General features: G+C 32.9%; 1 pseudogene; it reads left to right on the top strand.

Annotated features, from left to right (window-relative positions):
• The first annotated feature begins 1,411 nt into the window (after positions 1 to 1,411).
• The window catches only part of LOC142637395 (TMV resistance protein N-like), a 38,991-nt pseudogene continuing 14,985 nt past the window's right edge, over positions 1,412 to 25,417 (top strand).

Here is a 25,417-nt window from a genome sequence, read left to right as displayed (position 1 = left end):
CCTACACGTATTTTTATATCATTTAAACAACATTAGAAATACAAATGGGTCCTAAATCATTTTAAATGTGAACTTAATATTTTATCCTAGGCAGACAGGGGCAAGACCTTCAATTATCTTTAAGCATTTCCAAGTGCCACCAGCATTTTAAAAACATAGTTGAACAGTAAAAATAAGATGTACAGAAGTCAAGAAAAGTGAGCTTAATAATGGTGGATGACTCAACACGGTGTGTCCCATTTCATCATTACACTGGGCAAAGTACTCTTCTTCGTTTTTTACTCCTCTTTTCGTTTGCTTTGTAGACTATTGAACATAATGGAGAGGAATCTTCCAACTAAAAAAAAAAGCCAATAAACTAAAACAAAAAGATGAATTATTCGGTCCCACGAGTAAAAGCAATTCCAATGACGAAGTTTCCTAGTTCATACAACTTTCCTTAACTCTCCAACTTTAACTATAATAGTGTTTCTCTTCAATTATTGTCACTCTATTTTTTTCTCTCTCTCAAACTGAGCACACACAAGGTTTTTTCTACCACCAAATCGTTCAAGCCTACTCGCATCCTCAAGGTCCTATCTCTTCTCTTATGCAATGTTTTGTGTGAATTCTCTGTTTTATTTCTTTCTTTCATTCTTTTTATATTTATCTATATGTTTCGATTTCTCTTTTGGATGATGAGAAAGCAGAGGGAAAGGGGAGGAGGAACATACAGATTTTTTTGTACTGGGTTTTGACCTTTTGTTTTATAGTATCTGAATTTGTCTAGTCTTATACGAACTGTGATTGTTAAATTACAAACACAGAGGATGCTTTTGTAATAATTTAACGTTAGTTAAATAAATTTCTGCATAAATAATAATCATAATAACGTGAGTTATCTACTTCGTATAAAAAATAAACAAACAAAAAATGTTGACTTCACTGAAAACAGAGGATGTGTGAATGTCCAGTAAGGCTAGGATCGTTGCCAATAGCTTGTTTTTTTCGTCTTATTATTTTAAAAAAATTAAATTAAATGGTGCGAGGTAATTAGCAAATTGAGTGTAGTTGAAAGATTGTTGTGACCTTAGTTTATTTTATTAATGTCTTTCGTCTCTCTTTCACATACTCACAAACAAAAGAAAAAATAATAGTCATTCCTTTATTAAAAAAGAAATTATATAATAGGAATTGAATCATGTGTTGTTTCTAAGATATTTTTGAGCTTTACAATCACTACTGCAAATTCATTTCTCAAATCCATAAGGTTTCAATTTATACACGTCCATCTCTTTTTTCTATCCTTTCACTCCCTCCTTAAAATAAAACATCCATATCAAATATTTCCTTTTTTCTCTAATTTATTTCTTTTACTTTTTCTGTCAATTTTAATTGAAAACTACCTCTTTTATTTATTTATTTATTTATTTTTCTTTATTGTAGTTCAATACTTGCCAACATATTTCCAATGTCTGCCATTAGCACTAAGAAGGCCTCCTCTTTGTCATCATTTTCATCTTCAACACAACAGTGCAAATATGATGTCTTTCTTAGTTTTAGAGGTGAGGATACTCGCACTAGTTTCACGGACCATCTATATGTTGCTTTGAAACAAAAAGGCATATTCACCTTTAGAGATGAGGAAAATCTTGAGAGAGGAAAATCTATTTCACCGGAGCTCTTGAAAGCAATAGAAGAATCAAGATTTGCAATTGTCATTCTCTCAAGGAACTATGCATCTTCAATATGGTGCTTGAAAGAACTTGCAAAGATCATTGAATGCAGGAAAGAGATGACCACAATAGTTTTGCCAATTTTTTATGATGTGGATCCATCTACAGTAAGAAAACAAACAAGCACCTTTGCCCAAGCCTTTTCTAAACATGAAGAATGTTTCAAGGATGATATAGAGAAAGTGCAAACATGGAGAGCTGCTTTAATAGAGATGGCAAATATCAAAGGGTGGCATCTATAGGATAGGTAATCCAATTTGGCATATTACTTGCTTTTAAATGTTCAGACTTCAAATAAATGCTCTTCTTATCTTAAGCCTTGTTTTGAACTTTAAGTAAAGCGACATAGATATTCACGCTTCTTTTCTATTTTGACCTGATATAATTAATTTACATTTTTGTGTTTCTTTCAAGTTTTCCTTGCACCAGTTATCTACTTTTTCTTGTTTTAGTCAACAAAATAGAACATTGGATGCCTACTTTCTTTTTGGTCCTATTTATGGGTGGTACTCACTAAATATCATTCTCTCTTCATTGCAGGTACGAGGCACAACTTATCCAAAATATTGTGGGGGAGTTATGGCAAAAATTGAGTTATGAATTCTTAGAAGATGCGAAGACCTAGTAGGAATAGAATCTCGAGTGAAGGAATTGGAGTCATGTTTGGCTATAGGGTCTGATGATGTTCGCATTATAGGGGTTTGGGGGATGGGGGGAATAGGTAAAACAACTCTTGCTAGAGTTGTTTTTCGTATGGTTTCAAACAAGTTTGAAGGTTGTTGCTTTCTCCCTAATGTTAGGGAGGTTTGTGAAAAAGATGGTTTAATTCCATTGCAACAACAACTTATTAGAAAAATATTAAATGAAAGTATGAGTATACAAGATGTTGACGAGGGAGTTTTCGTGATCAAGAATAGATTACGTCATAAAAGAATTCTTATCGTTCTTGATGATATAAATCAATTAGACCAGTTGAAAAAGTTAGTTGGGAAGCATAATTGGTTTGGTTCTGGTAGTAGAGTTATCATAACAACAAGGGACAAACATTTACTACGTATACTTGAAGTGGATGAAATATTCGAAGCTGAAGGATTGAGTGATGATGAAGCTCTTCATCTTTTGAGTTTAAAAGCTTTTAAAAATGGCCATCCTCCCAAAGATTATCTAGAGCTATCCAAAGATGTCGTACAATATACCAAAGGCCTTCCTTTAGCTATTGAGATTTTGGGTTCCTTTTTGTTCAGTAGAAGCATCAATCAATGGAAAAGTACATTAATTAGGATAAAAGAATATCCTGAAGGTGCAATTCTCCAAGCACTTAAAATAAGTTATGATGGACTACACGAAACGGAGAAAAAAATATTCCTATATATTGCATTTTTCTTTAACCATGAGAAAAAAAATAGTGTAGTAGAGAAACTAAATTATTTTGGCCTTTACCATGATGTTGGATTAGATGTTCTAGTTGATAAATCTATTATAAAAATAGAAGACTTTAAAGTGTGGATGCATGATTTACTACAAGACATGGCCAGGAAAATAATTCATGAAGAATGCCCTGAAGAGCCTGGAAAACGTAGCATTTTGTGGTTATTTGAAGACATTAACAATGTACTAACAAATAATACGGTAAGAGGTTATATAAAAACTTGAGCACATACCCTATTATATTATTTATGTTCAAATTATAGTAGCTTTGGTAGTCATACATTTTGCAATTCTCTAATCCCTTTTGTTCATTATTATTAGGGAACAGAAGCAATTCAAGGCATAGTCCTAAAGTTGCCTGAATCAAAAGAGGCATATTGGAATCCTGATTCATTTTCAAAGATGCATCATCTTAAATTGCTCAGAATTAGTAATGTTCAACTTCTCCACGAACCCAAACATCTTCCTATTAGCTTAAGATTTCTTGAGTGGAGTGGGTACCCTTCAAAATCTTTGCCATTGAATTTCCAATCAAGTGAGCTTGTTGAACTTTACATGTGTGGTAGCCGCATTGAACAACTTTGGAAAGGAGCAAAGGTAATTTAAGCATCCTTGTACTTGTTTATATTTAAGTTCCATTAAATTGTAGGTATTTGTTGAAGCTAATTGTTCTTTTTTTTTGTTGCTTTTAATAGTCTTTTGAGAAGTTGAAAATCATCCAAATGAATGGGTCTACAAACCTTAAAGAGACCCCTGATTTGATCGAGTCCCAAATCTTAAAGAAATGGTTCTTGAAGATTGTTTAAATTTACGTGAGATCCACCCTTCAACTTGGGTTCATAATAGACTTACTCGTCTCAATCTAAAAGGTTGTGTAAATGTCAATGTCAAAACTCTTCCAAGCAAGTTCGAAATGGAGTTTCTTGAGGATCTTATTCTTTATGGTTGCTCAAAACTAAAAAAGATTCCAGAATTTGGAGAAAACATGCAACGTGTATTGAAGCTTTATTTGGATGGAACTGCTATTACTAAACTACCAACATCAATTGGGCATTTGACTAGCCTTGTTTTATTGGACGTAAGAGATTGCAAAAGTCTTACGTGTCTACCAAGCGTCATTTTTAATTTGAAGTTGCTTAAAGACCTGAATATTTCGGGATGCTCAAGACTTGATAGATTGCACGAGAATGTGGGAGCGAAAGTGTAGAGGAGGCTGGATGTGAGTGGAGCTGCCATAACGAGAGGTGCCTTCTTCCATTGCTCTCTTAAAAAATCTTAAAGTGCTATCTTTCAGTGGATGTAAAGGGTTATCATCATTTAACTCTACATCTTGGTATGATCTCCTCCCTTTTTCTTCAAGGCCAAAAATTGCAAATCCCGCGAGGTTGTCCTCTCTATCGGGTTTGTGTTCTTTGACTAAATTGAATCTACGAGGCTGCAATCTCGGGGAAATCCCTAATGATATTGGTTGCTTATTCTCTTTAGAAGAAATAGATCTAAGTGGGAATAGTTTTGTTTGCCTTCTGATAGCATCGATCGACTATGTAAGTTGGAACAAATGCATTTGAAGAATTGCACGAGTCTTCGATCATTGCTAAATCTTCCAGTAGATATCGTACGAATTTGGGGAGATGGTTGTACCTCACTGGAAATGGTACCAGATCTCCGAAAACCTAATTCTTTTTGTAAGGGAGAGCTTTATCTTTCAAATTGCAGTAAATTGGCTGAAAATCAAGATTTCATTGACATCTTTTTGGCTGTGATAAGAAAGCACCATCAGGTCTCTCTCTCTCTCTCTCTCTCTCTCTCTCTCTCTCTCTCTCTCTCTGTGTTATAAACAACTTGCTTTTTATGTTTTAGGGACTCTTTCGTCCCCGTAGATATGACTTTCAAGAGTACAATTGGAGATATGACATGATTATTTCTGGAACTGTAATTCCGAAGTGGTTTATCCATCAAAGTATTGGGGCTGAAGTGAATATAAAAGAACCTTCTTCTCATTTGTGTCATGACTGGATGGGGATTGATGTTTGCGTTGTACTTTCTTCTCGTTTCAAATTTGTACGATCTTGTCAGTTCATAGCAAATGGAAAAGTAATGTCTTCTGAAGTAAGCGATGGTTTCATGCTTGGATTAGTACCATCAGATGGTTTATTATCAGATCATATTTGGCTATTTTATTTGCTTCCTCAGTACTTCAACGAGAAGGACATAAAATTACTGAACGAATGTGAAGCAAATGAATTGACTCAAATTGGCATTAAAATTAAAACTAATGGTTCAGGCACGGATGTGAAGAAATGCGGGTTCCGAATGGTATACAAGAAAGACATGGAAGAACTCAACCGAACTATGGCTCAAAGTAGCAACACCAGCATCATTCCTTATGAGGACTTGGATGTCCTTCGTCATAATTTCGACAATTCGGCGAGTGGTAGTGGAAGGTAAAAAAGAAAAGCGAATTAGTGTCGATTACGAAGGTGCGGGACCTAGAGGAGAAGGAAGCTCTAATGATGCGCCACAACCAAAAAGGATTGAAAGGCTCCTCGGTGATTCGATTGTGAGGAATACTTCGAATGTGGTGAGGAGATCAATGATTAGCAGGAATCTAGATGGAATTGGAAATTGGGTTCAAATACTCTGTAAGTCAATGAATCCAAATTAATTGCTATTTGTTTTATCTTTTGGTATATATTTGTACTTTTGTTTGATTTGATTTTAAATTCTAAATCATATATTGCTTAGCTTCGTTATTTACACTTATTCCAAAAAGGGGCATCATTGAAGATTGTTGAACTCCTTGTCTTTAATCTAAATCAATTTTTTTCTCTTGTTTGCCCATAAGTTACTATCTTTCTTCTTGATTAAAGTTTTATTGAATTTTCCATCTTTACAAATTATATATGTGAACTCATGTATAGATCACAATCACAACGATTAGTTGATATATATATATATATGCTCTGAATTTTATTTTATTCTTATTAAAGTAGGATACTAATGTGATTTGTGGTTCAACTCAGTTGATTCGTGGGTCAACTGAAAAGGATCTATATCTACATAGTAGCGGTTTTGGTAATTTGCTTAAGCTATCATAATTAGGAAGCTAAGCTTTTGTACCTATATATAAACAGGTGTGTGATAAACAACTAATTAAAAAGCTCTCACCAGAGACAATCTTTTATGCTAAAAGCATTTAATTTTGATTTATCTGTCACCACTACATGTTTTGAATGACTATATATTGCTCAATTGTTAGGCATGCCTTGATGAATAAGTGATTTATGATAATAGAATATGGAATAGTAAGTAGTACTAAATGGCCTCAGCTATGTGCAGCTTTTGTTCTGGATTGTAAGGGAATCATCATTCACATCATTGTCCTATCACCTATGTATTGCTTGTGTAGAAGCATTGATGAGACCTTGATCGAGTTTAAAAGAACACGGTTGCTAAAACATGAATTATGTAAAATTCGCAGTTTAAAAGTCTTAATTATGTAAGTTTTTACCATAAGATTTTTGTGCTTTTGCCTTTTAATGTACTTGAAAGTTTTTCCACCTTTCTAAAACTTTCACTCTGAATCAAATTATTGGCTTAAGGCTATCCATACCCATTTCAGATCATTACCATACCAGGCAGAGTTGAAACAAACCAAAAGTCCTATCTCCAAATTGTACCTTAATTAGATTATACCCAGTTGTAAGTGCACAATTGCACTTGGACCCAAAGACAACTACGGGCTTAGGCCCAATGAGCCTTAAACAATGAAATTTGTAGAGTGTGGGCTTGAAACCTAGGTTAGAAGTACTGAGAACTTGATAACAGGCTAAAAGTTACAAACACTTGTAAATAATAAATGATAATTGCAAATAGACCTCCTCGGACGTAAGCCGAGGACCCTCTCTGTATTATTTCTCTTTCTTTCTCAAAGATTACAATTCTTAATTTCTTTTTTTGTTTCTTGGCCCCCCCCCCCAATTTCTTTGGCGTTCATCCAACTTAAATACTTCTTTTCACGATACTTTATCCACGTGTTGCTCAAACCTCCTCCCCCTAGATATTTCTTTTCTTAGTGCCTTTGAATAGTGACCGAAGTTTCAGTTCTCCTGTTTAGGAGTCACTTCCCCATTAATGCGGCTAGGGAGGTAGGTGCAGAGTCTTTAATGTGGAGGTGGCAGCCTTTGCTTTTGGTATTTTTCTAACACCGGTGTACCTCGAAGGCTCAAGGTTTCCCCCTTTTAACCAACAATCCTTCCAGAATTCTGCCTTGCCCTTCGTAGTGAATCTCCAAGTTCTCTTGGATATGTCCGAGGAGAAACTCACCCTCGGCTGTATCCTCGGACCCTCGGCGTATGGGCCGATTCGTAGTACTAACAAATTCTTAGATCAAAAGCGAGATCGGCCCTCCTTGCTACGGCCCAAAAGGCCCAAATGCCCACTTGGGTTCCTTTACACCCCACACCGGCAAAGAGACCTAACTAGAATTTAAATTAAAAGGACGGCAATAGACGGTAGAGAACACGACCATACAACAAACTTGATTATATATTACTAAGCTTGTCATACGAGACATATTCATCTTTACTTTAATCAAACTCGAGAAGGCAAACAAGCGTGTTGACAAGGTTGAAAGTTGTAGAAGGTAGCTTGCTTAGTGCTTAGATTGGTAAGCCTTCTTGTTTTACTTGCTATCATTGCTTTGTATTACATCTAGAATTAAAGTTTTCTCATCTTATTCCCATTGGGTTTATTATTTAGAAGGATGTATCATAATCATAGTGGAAAGATGTTAAGCTTTCATAATCATTGTCATTCATTTCTTGAAAATCTTATATTTTTTGTCATTCAAAGCAATCGGCATCTGTTAATAGGAATTTAAAGTCATCTTGACACTTCGACTTGGAAACGGTACCAGGTTAGGGAGTGATACTCTCCTGAGGTGTGTGGTCAAATTTTAGTCACCCCTATCTCAAGGCAAGGAGCTATAGATAAGGCGATATGGCCTCGATGATATAACGTTAACATTACCTGCCATTGAAAGTAGGAGAACTTAGATTATAGGAGACATGTTTGTGGGGATTGAAGCTTCCTTTGAAGTTAATAATTTTTGTGTGGAACGCATGAAGACTTACTCATCAAATCAAAATAGTGAAACGAAACATAGTGAGTGACGGTGTGTCTTATGCAATGAGGCGAGAGGAAAACATGGATCTTTTATCCCTTAAGTGCTCATGCTATCTTGTTTGGGTTATATTTGAGCCTTGGAACTGAGTTAATTTCTCCTTGCTCTTTGAAGCGAGTGGTTGGCTCAATGGATGGACAATCCAAATTTGTATAGATTGATGTTTAAGGGTGCAAAAGAGTGTGCTTAAGAAGTGATAATGCTTTGTTTTGCAGGTATGCATAAGCCTCTATTGCACATCGGGCGGATCGAAGTGGCTTGCGGGGAAAGTACCAAGGCAAGTGTATTGAGCTGCGAAGGGTTGTGGATGTTGACAATTGAGGGACACCAGCGGAGATGGTGTGGATGGGGTGGTTTTGGCTATGAAGCCAAATCATGTGATGGCAAGCTGTTGCAGTTCTTCCATATGCAACTAAATGGCATGTAACTAGATGCACTTTGTGCAAAAAACATTAGCGAGGCTATACGGCTTGATTTTTGCGAGACTTATTTGAACAATATCTAGAGTGGAGGACCTCTTTTTGAGAAAGAAAGTCCCTTGGCAAATTTTTGTGCTGATTGAAGACCACAAGTGCTTGGAAGTTGGTGAACACTAGTGGTTATGTATGTTGTGCATAAGAGAGTCATTGCGAGATCTTGGGGCCCTGGCTACTCTTGCTTTCTAATCTTATAGACATTTTTGGACTCTACTAATAGCCAACCATTCGACATTATTGTATCTAAAAACCAAACCAGAAAAAATGTTATCTTTATACCTTTTTTGGACTTATTTAAGCCTTGGGCATATGTCGGTGTGCATTCATTTATATTTTAAGACATTACATAAGAGATTTGTTTCTTTGAGTAAATTCTGTTAAAGCAAATAAGAGCAATTGACTTGACCATATAAAATTGCTTGAGACCAACTTTTCTTGCCTCATGAAGCTTACGCTATCTGGGTATTCAACGAGTCGTCACGCCCTCCGGATAAAATTGCTTGGGCTTACTCCCCATTGGGTTTGTTCACCACAAGCGGCGCCTATAAGCTCCTTGTTTCCGGTGATCTTGTCGGTCAAAGCAGGAAGCTCGAATGTGGATACTCAAAAACATCTTTGGAAGGGAGTTTGGAGGCTACGGGTTCCTAACAAGATTAAACATTTCATTTGGCGAGCTTGAAATGACACTGCGCTAACTATGAGCAACCTCTTACGTCCTCGATAAGTGTGAACTTTGCCAACTGCGCCGGAAGATCCGTTGCATGCCATCTGGTCTTTCAAGGATGTTGAGAGTACTTGGAGCTCGGTCCAATGCTTCCACCAATCGAGTGCCCCCCAACCCCTGAATTTTTGTGACTTACTCTCTCGGTTTTGCGGGTTCGGGAAGATTACGAAGGAGGTGTTTGCTATATCGGCTTGGTTCTTGTGGAATTGGAGAAACGCTATCCATTTTGGCCGACTAGTGCACCTTCGGCTCATATCATCTCATTGGCGGGTAACTTGCTGCAAGATTTCTTGGCTACTCAAGAAGCTGGACACAGTGGTGGATCGCTCCCCCATCCTGCAACAATGGCGCCCTGCGGAGCTAAACCGGCACAAAGTCAACTTTGATGCAGCAATATTGAGCTACAAATTCGGCTGGAGCTGGAGTCGTTGTCGAGCGGAAAGGTGAATTTGTTGGCGCGTTGTCTATCTACGTGCTGCTGTCTTATACCGTTGCTGATATGGAAATCTTAGCGTGTCAATAAGCTGTCGAATTCTTCTTGAGATTGGTCTTAAGAGAGTAATTTTTGAAGGGGATTCAGCCACGGTTATCAATGCTTTAAATCAAGGTAGTGCTGGATTATCAACCTATGGAGTCGTCATTGAAGACATTCGGCTGTCAAGCTATGGTTTTTCAGTCCTCTGTTTTCAATCATGCTCGTTGTTCTTGTAAGCGTGTTCTTGATGCTTTAGCAAAAAAAGCTAAAGGCGGTCGGGGTACCCAGGTGTGGCTCAACGATCCACCTAAGGATATTGCCTCCTTGTTATTTGATGTTCATTAAGTTCTTTTTCAAATACCACATTGCACTATCAATTGAGTTGCCTAAATACAAGGCAATTGAAGTTATAAAAAATGGATATGTACGGCATTAGCCTACTAGGAAAACAATATCACCGAAACGGAGTAAAATTCACTTTGCTCATGTTGCCGTGTAAATCCATGAAAAACATGAACTTGATTATGACATAAAATAAATAAATAAAAGGTACATGAATAATAAATAAAAGGTCATGCTAATAAGTGTCTTTTTTTTTTTTTTCTATACAAGATAAAATTCAATAAAAGCCTAGTCTTCTTGTCTGGTTTCTCAAAAACAAAAAAGACTTGACCACTTAATGGCTCTAGCCGAGTAACTATTGTATACAATTTTTGTTGTGCATCAACAAGATATGCGTCCTTTGAGTCACGTTATATAAATTTCCAATAGAAAAACTTTGCTCAAATGGGTTAGAATGGTAATAATAAGAAGATAAATGAAGTTTAGAATAGCTTCTCTTGTTTCTTAATGGAATGATGAAAATTGCATAATTTTTTCCAATTTAAAAGGATCTAGGGCAAAACCATCTAGTCTTTTCAAGCGTGTAGTAGTAAATTATTGTTATGCTGCATAACATGATCATTTTGGTTTCAGCCAAGGAACGCAAACAGTTGTAGAGAATTCACAACACTTGGTAATGTATTGAGAAATCTCATTAGTTCTTAGAGAATTTAGAAGTCACTAGTGAACTTATCGAAACCCTCATATACCTCATGACATACCTCATGATGCAAATCCATTCGCAAAGTTATGAATTTTGAAGATGGGGTTCCCACTAAATTTTTTTAGATTACATTTTCAATCTTCATTTATTATTATTCATTTTTAAAAATGGTTACATCTAAAATCATTAATAATGTCTTCAAGTGCCTTTTGTTCATCTACCAAAAAAAAAAAAAAACTTCAACTGCCTTTCAAAATCCCCTACCTCTTTCTTTTCCTTTTTCTCCCTTTCAAAGAACACAACAAGCTTTCTTTTCCTGTCCTATCAACGATTTCTAGGCATTTGCTATACCTTTTGGATTTGCAATGCAACAAATCACATAAACTACATTACACATAAAAATTTCTTAGTACGTAACAATCATCAATTCATTAATGGAAGTGAAACGCAACAAAGGAACGATTGCATGACATTTTCTTTGACTTTCAAAGAACTTGGGTGCAATTGTGAGACCAAGATAGCTATTGTTTGAAATGATCGAAACCAAGATATAAATCATTGTGATGCAAAAATTTCACAACTCTAGGTTACGTGAAAGAAACAAATTATTAGAAGAAGAGAAATAAAAGAGAGAAAAGCCGCCTTGGGGGTTGGGGGTGGGGGGCTAACCATAAAAGGCACAAAGAAATCAAAACTCACCAAAGAGCGAGTGAAAATGAAGAAGTTCAAGTAGCGAGGAAACATTTTAGGTCATTGCTTGGAGGAAGAGGTTTCATGACGATGTCAATGCTGAATACTACTTGAAGAAAATGTATACAAAAAAAGAAGTATCCTATCTCAAACTCAATTATGAACAGATTTAGATGCAAAATTATACAAAGGAAGCAAATGGAAGAAGAGAATAAGAGCAAAGAAATTATTGAGAGCCAAATAAACATAGATGTAAGCTGTATAATTCCAAGTAGTGAGTTACGAGATAACTAAAAAAATGTCAAAAGTGTCATTTGACGAGAAAAACACAACATAAATTTTTTTTTTGGTGAAAAGAAAAATGGTTAGGAGGGGATTGTAGCACCCCTTAACCGTCTCCGAGCAAGGCCTCATTTTTATGAAGTATAAGGGGCAGCACCGCTTCCTAGTGGGGAAATGACTCGAACCCAGGATCTAAGGCCACTAGTCCACTCTCAACAGTAGTGAACATAATATATTTAGAGTATATCAATTAATTGATATACATCCTACAGACATGCCTATGCCCATAAATAACAATGTGGATATATATGGCTTTCACAAATAAAAATTTTCAATCAATTTTAGTGATCTACAATCATGGAAGGCACAAATAAGTAACCTCACTTCATAAATGCGAGGCTTCAACAATCTTAGGAGTAAAAAATATTAAGCCTCAATAATAAGAGGTTGCAACCATACATTAACAACCTTACCACTTATACCAAAAGCTAATACAGTTAAGAAATTATAGATTTAATATTTTAATCATTATTATGACACTCCCTCTAACGTGTGAGATTATACTACCTTTTAACATGTAGGATCCAACACAAGTGATTTTTAACTTTCTTAAATGGGAGGTAAAGTAGATATAAGATTTGAACTTAAGACCACTTACTTTAATACTATGATGAACTATTAGTTGTTCTAAAAGTTTAAACTATTAAAAAATGGTGAACCTAATTATTTACTTATTATTCTAATGGTTTGAAATAGAATGACATGTCATGGTCTATCAACTTGAAACTCTATTTTGGGTAAAATTTCTCATTTGCTAAGACCGCTACTAGAATGAATTTCTTCTTCTTTCCTTCTGTTTTCAGTTTTCTCTATTGAGTTGAAGTTCTCATCCACCACTTCAATGGGGTATCCCCAATTGTATATCTATCTTGGTTTATTGTGGTAAGGATTCATAGTCGACCCCAAAATTTGAGACTAATGCTTCTTGTTGTTGTTATACTAAGTTCCTTAAACACATTTGCCAACTGGTGGGAGCTCGAATTCCCAAATTATCGCTAAACAAAAAATTAACAATTAAGAACAATCAAGAATCCCCCAACACTGCAAAAGGGCTAGTACTACGACAAAGACATGATCTTTAAACCACCAATAGCAAGTAAACAAGAAACTAGGCTATATTTGGCACTGTTGTTTAAATAATAGTTTTCAGTGTTTAAATAACAATAATACTTCTAACATGTATTTCTATAACACTCAAACACGTATTTCCATAACACTGAAAACTGAATAACAATACTTAAATACTGCTACCAAACGGGCTCTAAAGAATTGGGTAACCAAAGAAACACAATTTAATGCAAATTTCTTGTTCAAACTTCTTGTTCAATTGGGCCTCACTGTGTCTGAGATAGTGATTGGGGCCTAGACAAGCCGAGTAAGTAATGCAAATTTTTGTTTACTTATATTATTTTAAAGATAATGCAATTTAGGGTCTGGTTAATGATTTTGTGGATGATTAAAAACTACGAGAGTCTGGATCTTTTCTCAAAGATCCCATGGAAATGCCAAGCCTAACATGCCAAACCTAAAACGAAAAATGTGGCTATCAAGTAAATAAAATAAATCAATTTGGCTAGTAAATAATTCCACACGTGTTACTCAATACTTTCTTCTAGGTAGATAGGGACAGACCTTCAATTATCCTCTTCTTACTTATCTCTTAAGCATTTCCAAGTGCCACTAGCCATTTAAAAGCATAGTTGAATAGTGAAATACGATTCACAAAAGTCAAGAAAAGTGAGCACAATAATGGTGGATGACTCACATGGTGTGACCTATTTCATGCAGCCATAGGACCAGGTGTTGAAATTATAACATCATATCATCTAATCACTGAGCAAAGTACTCTTTTTTCCTCCTCTTTTCTTTTGCTTTGTAGACTATATAGAAAGCCAAGACCTATGTTCCTAATTGGCTCATTAACTTCATCGGATAAGGATGGCTATTAGAGCTGCACCATATGTAAGCATTACTTATATTATCAAGACATTTTTTTTTTTTTTGTTTAAAGAATTTCTTTACCTAAATCATGTGAAGATGTCCCTTCTTTTTTTTTTTTGACTTTTGAAGTAAACCATTGTGCATTATAAAGTGAAATATTATCCACGTATTTAGCATATATATGTTAGGGAGGAGAGAATGTATGAGTTTAAGATCCAAAGTTTTAAGGGTCTTTTGAAAACCAATTTGGATTGTACTTAAATATGATCACAAATTCAAAAAACCAAGGGTTTGGTTCTTAAATTGAAGCATGATTTCAATTCATGGTAATTATGTCAATGACTTGCTTGATAATTTTTTTATTTATTATACCCCATCAAATTCAAATGGCTAAAATTAAAGATACCCTGTATGCACCCATTATATTTACAAACATGGATATGTAATGCAATGTTTGATCAACAAGATTCAAGATTTCAAATGATTTTATTTGTAATTGGCATAAGGTCATAAATACGCCAATTCATGTGGTAAGGGCAAATGTTGATCTTAAAAGATATGCTAAAATGCCATTCACACAACCCAATTTAAGATTGCCTTCAAATTGGTTGATTAATTATAAAGTATGCAATTTGCATGAGAAATTATTTCCTAAATATGGAATATTACACCTCTTTCTAAAATAAATGTGATTCTTAATATGGATTCAATCTTTTATATGAGAAGAAGATGTAATACACCAAATATATTAAATAAATTTATAATTTACACAATCAATTATTGAAATAATATCAATTTGCCATTTTTATCAACTTTCATTTGAATCTTGTCATTAATACACTCAAAAAAAGATGAGATATCACTTTGAATAGGAAAATATAACACAATATTGTTTTAGGTGGGTTAACCACAAATATGTGACGGACTATGGTGAAATTGACACATTGATATCATTGTAATGGTAAATGGTGTAAATTATAAGTTTTTAAAGCTAATGAATCGATTTAAAAGTGACCCTAGACTTTGAGAGTGTAAAATGTATATTACCTTAAAATTTAAGATGCTACATAGCCTTAGAAATTTAAATTTTTATTACAAATATTTGTAATTGATCCTATTAATGAGAGTTTACGCCAATATGTAACAGAATTGTGATCCATTTAAGGTGTAATTAAATCATCTTTCATCTATATGTTACTCCAAGGAATATTTTTGAAAAAAAGAAAAAGAAAAAGCATCACCCTAATAAATTCTAGAACATGTCATCGTGCTTTTTGATAGATTTTCAATTTTAAGTGTTTTACTAAATGTATTGAGAAATCTCATTGGTGCTTAGAGGGGGAAAAAGTCATTAATGAACTTATTGACACCCTCATATAGTTTCCATTGAATTTTATATTACATTTCAATCTTCAGTTATTATTAGTTTATGGGTCATGCTAACGAATACTCTTAGGGCATTAGTTAACAATTCATTTTAGGAAAGTTTTAATACCACTTTTATGGGAAATGAAAAAAGCAGTCAAAATATTAATTACTTTATTTCATTTTCGTATAAAAACTTTCTTTAAATGAATTATTAACCAATGCCCTTAGGGCATTCGTTAGCATTTCCCTTAGTTTATTACTAATTTTGTAAAAACGGTTATATCTAATATCAATAATAATGTCTTCAACTACCTTTTTTTCATCTAAAAAAGAATCTTCAACAGAAAAGTAAGAAAAAAATTTAAGAAAAGTTTCAATAAATTGCTGAACAAGTGAACCGTCCATTTTCATGTGAGGTTATGGTGTTGCCACATTAAAGCACTTAATTTAGGCGAAAATGCAAAACTGACCCTCTAAACTTCTTTAGATTTTATTTCAGCCACAAGATGTTTTTCTAAGTAACCAAATGTAACGTAAAAAAAAAAAAAAAAACACTAATTCTACCAAAATTTTTATTTTAAAATATACAAAAATGAAAAGATTGAATAAAAAATTAATACTAGTAATATCTGTATGAGTGTACGATTGAAAATGAAAGGATCAAACTGATCTCTTTGAGCTCTAGAAATAACGGAAAATGAAAGAGTGGAAATAGAGCTACTCCGTACTATTTTTCTTTTTTTGGTGGTAATTTTAGACTAACAGAATGGGTATACGTGCCATTTTGAATATATGATGGTGGATTAGGTGGTTTATGTGACAATTAATAGTAGATTAGTGGTTTTTTTTTTTTTTAGAAGAAGTAGATTAGTGGCGTTTTTATAAGTGTCCATTTGAGTAAACATTGTTTTTTTTTTTTTTTTTAATATAGTTTCAATAGTTATAACGAGGGAAGAAAGATTTGAAGGTTTCCGTTGAAAATACTTGCTCTTGGCAGTTTAGTTGAGTAAACTATTTTAAAACACTACTAGTAGTATATCCTGGAATTAATTGATAATTTTATGCAAAATAGATAAAATATTTTATAAATCTTATCAAATTGTATTAGTAATTAGTTAATGAGCCACTTACTGAAATGTAGAGGATTCTATTCATGAGGTTGTTTCGGAATTTGAACTTAGGAAAATTATTATTTACTCCCAGAGTACCATAAATGCATACTCCCCCTCTCACATAAATGATAGGTCTCATCATGAATTTAATTAGGAGGACCCACCATTCATGTGAGAAGAGGGAGTACACATCTATGGTACTCCGGGAGTACACAATAATTTCTCTTCAACCTAAAACCCTTGCGAAGAAAGTCAAAAGATTAGATGGAAAAAAAAAAAAAAAAAGAAAGAGTAAATCATAGTTTTAACTTAGTGGATGCTGAGCTAATTTTTTATTTATGTTTGTCTAGAGGAAAAAATTTATTTAAGTCCATCGAATATTAATGTGTCTCCTAATAGAATTCTCTTCATTTTATCAATTTTATGGTTATGATTTCTATTTTTTGAATTTAATAATGATAAAATATCTTCATTTAAAATTTTAAATAACTTGAAATTCATATACTTTAAATTTGTAAAATTTAATTTAAATTATGAAATAGATTGATTTTAAATAGAGATTATCATTTTCCATAAAAGAGAGTGAGGTCTTTAGCCTAAGTAATTTTATAATAAACTTCTTATTCATAGTCCTATCTTACAATAATTTAGCACTTTATACCATATATGATTCATGCTACCTTTTTCAAACGATAATATATTTCCAATTCCACATCATATGGAATTTGATGAAGGAAAGCTTCATTGAAGGTGCATAAAAAGGAATATTTTTCATTTGTGATTTTGATTTGATTGTCAACTCAACTTGATGGAGAAGCATGCTTTAAGATACCTACAATTAGCTAATATTGATGGTACAAAGGGGATAAAAATTTTGGTGTTATTAGATTTATTTTTAATTTACTAGTACTTACTACTTACCACGACGAAAAAAATCTTGGGTGAGACAGGCGTATAAGCCCATTGTCTCATTGACATATGGACCCACGCATGTGGACCCATAAATGTGGGTCCCACATGTCAGTGAGACATTGGGCTTATACGCCCGTCTCATCTAATACCTTCTCATCACGACATGTTATGGTAAGGCCAACAGTGATCCTAAAGTCTTTAAGAAAATTGACATTTTAATCTATATTTATCTATACTACTATTTAAGAGACTTCTCCTATTTGGATTTCACATTTTGGATACCTAAAGTGCCCTCATCATATCCACTTACAAGTTTTCAACTAACGAGGATAAATATGTAAATTAAAACTCCTATACTTTAAAACCCACAAACTCACGTACGTTTTGCAGTTTCTATCTCTCATTCTTCTTCAGATTGAAGACATTTAGTTTAGCTCTACATCCTCCTTTCTTTTTCTTGATTCAGATTAAATACATTTATTGTCAGAGGCTCCAACAAATTTTCAGGTTCTATTTTTTGCAAGTTCCTCTTTATTTTCTTTTCTTTTTTTGTTTATGATTGACTTTCTTTTAGCTCTACTTTTTCTTTTCTTTTTTTATGTATCACGTTAACTTTTTTTTTTTTAAATGTAATTTTGAAATGAATGATTCCTTTGTATAAATGATCAATTACTATTTCCTCACTTCTTCTTCTTTTTTCCTTCTTCGAATATTTTTGTTCTTTTTAAGAATTTGTTTTTTACCGTCATTGTATATGTTTTTGGCGTTAAAATTTTTTAGTTTTTTAGTTTTTTTTACCATCATTGTATATGTTTTTGGTGTTAAATTTTTGTTATTTAGTTATTTATTTAAATAGTTGATGATGTCTTGATTAGATTTTAAAGAGTCCATGATAGAGTTAAATTCTAAAAAATATTTATCTTCTATTTCCTCACTTTTTTTTTTCCTTCTTCATATTTTTTTCTTTTTAAGAATTTTTTTTTTTTACCATCATTGTATATGTTTCACCAAGCTGTTTCATGATGTTTTGGAGACTGTTTGGTGTAGTCTTGCTGATGGGGATGCCGATGCCTTGGTCTTAAAGGTTTGATTTTTACTTCGTATTTTTTTCTTAGCTTTTCTTGTATGGCTTTGTTATTTTATGATGAATGTGTTGCAGCTTTAATAGGAGAAGAAACAAGTTCTGATTGTTTTTTTGTTTGATCTCTCTTGGATTGTTTATAGGAATAAGAATGAGATAATAAAGAACAATGAAGACAATAGCATTGTCTTTTTTCCTTCTTCGTATTTTTTTCTTTTTAAGAATTTTTTTTTTACCATCATTGTATATGTTTTTGGCGTTAAATTTTTTTTTATTTAGTTATTTATCTATATCTATATCTTCTATACTATTATTTAAGGGGCTCTCTCTGTTTGGATTCCTCATTTTTTAATTCAAAAATGCCCCTACACCTCTATGTTTAAGTAGAGACAAAACTAAAGGACAATCCGGTAAAAATGAAAATCTAACTTCAACTAAATCATTGCTTTTAAAAAATAGGACCATTTCTATTTGTTAACTTTTAAATTACTTTTTCAAAATAAAAATTATATATATTAGTTTTTATTTATTTATTATTATTATTTTTTTATGTGATATGCGGCAGGGGTTTTTTTTTTTTTTTAGGAAACAGTGGGTGGGTTTTTTTTTTTTTTTTTTAATAAGGTGGGATATTTTTTTTTTTTTTTTTTTTATAGAACTTGGGATAGGTGTTTTTTAATAGAAAACCGTAGGGTAGGTTTTTTTAGAAGGTGGGATGGTTTTTTTAGGAGAAAGTGGGGATTGTGAACAATTTTTATTTTTCCACTTTTTTGTTATTAATTTTTGTTGATTTACAATTTTAACCTTTTTTATTTTTTAGGAATAATAATAAGTTAATTAAATTAGGGGTATTTTTGTAAGTTGAAAACACAATAACTAGCTTTTTGAATCCTCTTAATATATAGAGAAATCCTCTTAATATATAGAGAAGATAAATTTTTTTTTAAAAAAAACACAGTTTTTTCCTACAAAATAGGACCACTAACAAAAAAAAAAGCCTCATCGCACACACGAAGCACGTGTGATGAGGCTAGTACTATTATTTAAGGGGCTTTTCCTGTTTGGATTCCTCTTTTTTTTTTTCAAAAATGCCCCTACACCCCTAGGTTTAAGTAGAGACAAAACTAAAGGACAATCCGGTAAATGCAACTCTAACTCCTACTAAAACATTGCCTAAAAAATAGGACCGCTCTCCTATTAATTTTTAAATTGATTTATCCACTTATAAATTAAATTTTCAAAATAAAAAATACTATTATTTAAGGAGCTTCCCCTGTTTGGATTCCTCTTTTTTTTCTCAAAAATGCCCTTACACCCCTATGTTTAAGTAGAGACAAAATTAAAGGACAATCCGGTAAATGCAACTCTAACTCCTACTAAAACATTGCCTAAAAAATAGAACCACTCTCCTATTAATTTTTAAATTGCTTTATCCACTTGTAAATTAGATTTTCAAAATAAAAATTATATATATATATAATAAATAAATAAAAAAAACTCTACAAAATAGGATCACTATTAAAATTTTAAAAAAAAAAAAAAACCTCACTTCAAAATTCAAATACATTCCCAAGTAGTTACCTAAAATCAAATCTTTTCCACTAACCAGCAGTTTCACTCCATATGCCAGACTTAAAACCACGATGATTTTGCCTTTTACAACTCTTAAATCTATTTCTATGGTTCTACGGAATTTCACTACTAGGTAAGAGGGATACTCTACTTATTTCTCCAATTTCATTTTTTTTTTTTGGGTATTTATGTTTCTAATGACAATTGTTTTTTTGGATAAATAATCTCAGTTAATTACTTTTTTTGAAATAATCTCAGTTAATTACTGATGTATTGCGTCTTGATTGATGTGATTCTCAACCATTTTTTTATTTAATTATTTTACTTATTCTTGGGTAATCGGGTTAGATGAATATTTCTGCCCATGAACTAATACAATTGTTTTCAGGTCTTAGTACTTGGGGCGTTAGGCAATGGTTGCTCTTGAAGATATTTTGGTTCTTGGAGAGCCAGTGGCTAGAATTGTGAAAGATTCAAACATGAAACAATTACAGATCTCAAGGAAAAATGAGGAAAACCACATAAAGGATTTGGATAACTATTTATTGGAGAGTGATGATTGAGAGTGAGTTTGATTTCGTTACCCATTATCTTGCACTTCAGATAAACATTATAAAAAATAACTTTAATGTTTTTGTCTTATTAATTTTTTTTTTTTTTGGTATGTGTATGATTGTATCTCAAGTTGAGGAACACGAAAAGAAGGTTATCTTAGCCCTTTATTAGTTGGATAAAATGTTGTAATTTAAATTTTCATCCAGCCAATCATAAAAAAGAAAAAGAAGAATAGAAAGAGGATTATTATTATTTTTCTTTCTTTCTTATATCTATAATTCTAAGGATCTGGATAGTAATAAAGTAAAATACATAATCGAAAAAGGTATTTTTGTATCTTGTATTTTGTATTTTTGTGTTTTCAAATACCATTAAACCAAAGGATAGTGACTCCAAAAGAAAAAAGAAAAAAGATAAGTGCTTTTAAATATATATTTTTATTCTATATTTTATCTCAATATATATATATATATATAATTATATTTTTCTACACCAAAAAAAAAAAAAAAAAACACCTTAGGTGGCGATGGTGCTTATTTATATCTTGAGCTTGTGATTTCATAAATTTTATCATTGATAAATATTAGATTTTGAATTCAAAAATCTATCCACACAGCGTCATACTAGCCTCTGAATTCCATCACACCTCTAATTATTTTATAATTGAAAATATAATAATCTCAAATTATAATAGACGTAAATTATTAACTTTTTCTTAAAAAAATAGAAAAGTGTGCGTGTTCAGAAACTAGTAGATGTTGAATTAAGTGGATAACTGTTTCAATTCTCAAAAAAAAAAAAAAGTGGATAACTGTTTAGAGAACTTCGTAACTCAATTGGCAATATATTTTTTAAAAATAAAAATAAAGTAAATAGATTCTAATTGTCGTTACAAAAATATTGTCAACGGTCTTTTTGTAAATAAAACAAACAAGTTAAGTTATTATATAGAAGAACGTTCCAAAAAGTTTCCATCCACCCACTATTCTCATTTCCCCAAACCAACTCACGTGACCTACTCAATTTATTTCTCATCTCACCTAAAATCTTGACCATTTCCTATTCTCATTTCCAACGTCTGTGGCTTTATGATATGTGCTCTGAGTCTCTGCAGTCTCTTTTCTCTTCTTCTTCTTTGCATTTTCTCTCTCAACCGGGCTCTGTTTCATCTCGTTCTTTTTTTTCTCTCCTCTATGCGATGATCCAGTGTTTTAAGGCAGTGGGTTTGATTTGTAACTATTGGGCTAATAGATTTTTAATTTTTTTTTTTTAAGTTTTTGTTTTGTAAAGTTTTTGGGTTTGTTGTTGTCAGTTGGGCTGGGTTGGATTGCCTGGGTTGATTCATGTTGCCTAATAAAAAAAATTTCTTAGGGTCAGAGGGCCCGGGCCCTTTGGGCCCCCCACTGGTCTGACCCCACCACTAACTATTTGAAAGCAAAGTTTTTTTTTTTTTGGGGATGGGATTTGAAAGCAAAGTTAATGTACAAAAGTGAAGAAAAGTGAGCATATTAATGGTGGAATTGTCATATTGTGTGTCCTATTTCATTCAGCCATAGGGACTAGGTGTTAGAATTTTAACATGATATCATCGTTACACTGAGCAAAGTTTTTTTTTTTTTTTTTTTTTTGGATTTTGTTAGTGTGTGCCATTAGGGCACACAATAAGTATCCATTTTTGGATAAAAATTTCTTAAAAATTGAAAAAGTATTGACAACTTTTTTAATTTTCAAGAAAATTTTACCATAAATGGATAGCTTAATGTGTGCCCTTAGGGCACACATTAACTGGATTTTTTTTTTTTTTTTTACTCCTTTTCTTTTGCTTCGTAGGCTATAGAAAGCGAAAAACCTTTGTTGGTAATTGGCTAAGGATGGCTATTAGAGCTACATGCCTGCATCACATGTAAACATGCTAATCTTATCATTACTTTTTTGTTTTAAAATTTTCTTAACTTAAATCATATTAACATCTCTCTCTCTCTCTCTCCAAGTAGACTATTGGAAATTCTAAGTGAATGATCAACCACTTCTTCAGCATATGTACTCTAGGAAGGAGAGAATGTATGGATTTAATATCTATAGTTTTATGGGTCTTTTAAAAACCAAATCGGACTATAATTATATATAGTCACACACATTCTAAAAGCCAAGGTTTTGGTTCTTAAATTAAAAAGCATACTTATAAAAAAAAACTAACAATTAAAAAGTATAATCTAAATTCAATTTATGACAATCATGTCAATGACTTGTTCCATAATGTTTTTTATTAAACACCTCAAATTTGACTAGCCAAAATTAAAGATGTCTAACTTTTTATGTCATATCAAATTTCATTCAAATATAATATTATTTATTATTTGGTTAATGAATTTATTTTTTATATATAAATTTAAATATTTAATTAATAACATAGAGATATATATATATATATATATATATATTTTTTTTTTTTTTTTTTTCTGAACACGCAGTGCAATAGTGGAAGATAAACCCTTTCGGACTAATAATAAAAGCCAATAACTTTGATTCTATTTTTAGGAGCGGAGATACAGAGAAAATGGAACAAAGACCAATCATCCGGTCCCACGAGTAAAGGCAATTCCCATGATGATGAAACTTCCAAGTTCCTATAGCTTTTCTTAACTCTCCAACATGCTATAATAGTTTTCCTCTTCAATTATTGTGTCTCTATTTTTCTCTTTTTCAGACTGAGCACACGGAAAGTTTTATTTTTTTACCACCAAATCGTTCAAGCTTACTCGAATCCTCATGGTCCTCTCTCTTCTCTTATGCAGTGTTTTGTGTGAATTCTCTGTTTTCTCTTTCTTTCTTTTTCAAACAAAGAATCTGAATGCCCAGCAATATTAGGATCACCACAGAATTCACAAGAGTTTATGATACCAATAAATGAGAGATATGTCGCAAAAAATAACTATCCTACTAATTTTTTTTTTTTTGTGTGTGGAATAAAGGACATATTAATAGGTAGTTATTTTTGTACACATATTTTTTATTTATTAGATTTGATACGAATGACGTAGTAACATTTGATACAAAATACATTTTTTCACGCTTAGGCTTGACTTCTTTTTTTTCTCATATATTTATTTTCTTAAATGGCCCATGTGCAAGGTAGTTGACAACTTTAATGTACTTGTGAGAAGTGAGATTGTTGAGAATTTTATTGTGACCTCTCGCCCCTCTTTCACATATTCACAAAATAATAATAATAATAATAATAACAACAACGACAACAACTAGCCTTTAAGAGCATCTACAATGGCTCATGCCAATCCTATCCTATTTTACCATCTTAAAAAATCACTTTATCAATTATACAATACTATTTTATAATACACCAACATCCCAAATTTTATTTTACCATACTACATATTAAAATAATATAAAAATATTTCTCACTTCTCTCTCTGATCTCTATTTCTCTTCCTCTGTCAACCTTCTTAGTCACACCACCACCACCGTCCAGCTTCTCAGTCACACCACCCACTTCCACTGAGCAAAATCTAGCTAATCACTCGTCGATTTTCGATCCAAATCAAAATCAAAATCCAAAATCAAACCAGAAATCCACCACCGACCCACGCCGCTGCTACGCCACCTGACCCACGCCCACATTAGTCACAAACCCACCACCGCTAGAAACCCACACAACTCACCGATCTCCACCACTAGAAACCCAAATCACTCGCCGATCTCCGATCCAAATCAAAATCAAAACCAGAAACCCACCACCGACCCATACCGTCGCTGCCGCCACTGCACCACCTGACCCACGCCCACATCAGTCACAAACCCACCACCGCCAAAAACCCACACAACTTGCCAATCTCCACCGCTAGAAACCCAAATCACTCACCAATCTCCACCGCCAAAAACCACAAAAAATACCCAGAAATGAGAGACCGACTGAGAGAGAAAAGCCTGAGATTAAAGGGATTTGGAGATGGGTGGGTGAATTGGCAGCGATGGCGAGAGAGAGAGAGAGGGGATGAGAGAGAAGAGAGAGGCTTGGTGTGAGAAAGAGTTCAGCGATGGAGAGAGAGATGAGAGACCGTGGAGAGAGAGAACTGATATGTACAAATAAAAAATTAATATTTTTTTTACAATTGAGCTACAGTGTGATTCTACATTTAGAATCACACTATAGCACACTTGCAAAAAATTTTTGCAATCCTTAAACTTTACAAGTTCCGCTGTAGTGGGTAAAATGGGCTTGATAGGTAAAATGGGCTTACATTTGCCATTTTCCCATTTCACTGCTAATGCTCTAAGGTTAAGAATTTTTGTTGATGTGATTAAGACTTATTAAAGGTAAAAAAATAAAAAAATTTGATTTTTTTTTTTTTTTTTGAAAACATGAGTTTAGGTAGTTGGAGTATTTCAAATACCTGAATAAAGAATATTCCTATTTTGTAAATAATGTTTTAGTACAAGTTTTTTTACCTAACTATTCTTTAGTTTTTTCTCTACCTTTTTTTTTAGGAACAGTTTTGTCTCTACTTAAATTTAGGAGTGTTGGAGGTATTTTTGAACCAACAAAATGTCCAATTCAAACAGAAAAAAACCCCTTAAATAGTAGTATAAATAAGAAAATTATTGTGTAGTCCCAACCAATAAATATAAGACACCTCATTAAAAAAATGCTTACATAGGCTTTTATGCCACATCAGCTCAATAACCCCTACCCATCTTAACATCTATTAACCCCGTTTGAGTAGAATTCAAAATTTAGAAGTGAATTAGGCGGGCTTCACTAGAATTGCAGTCTCAGTCAA

This window comes from Castanea sativa, chromosome 5 (genome assembly GCF_040712315.1).
Source record: "Castanea sativa cultivar Marrone di Chiusa Pesio chromosome 5, ASM4071231v1".
Lineage (NCBI taxonomy): Eukaryota > Viridiplantae > Streptophyta > Magnoliopsida > Fagales > Fagaceae > Castanea > Castanea sativa.
This window is presented reverse-complemented; position numbering and strand designations above follow the sequence as displayed.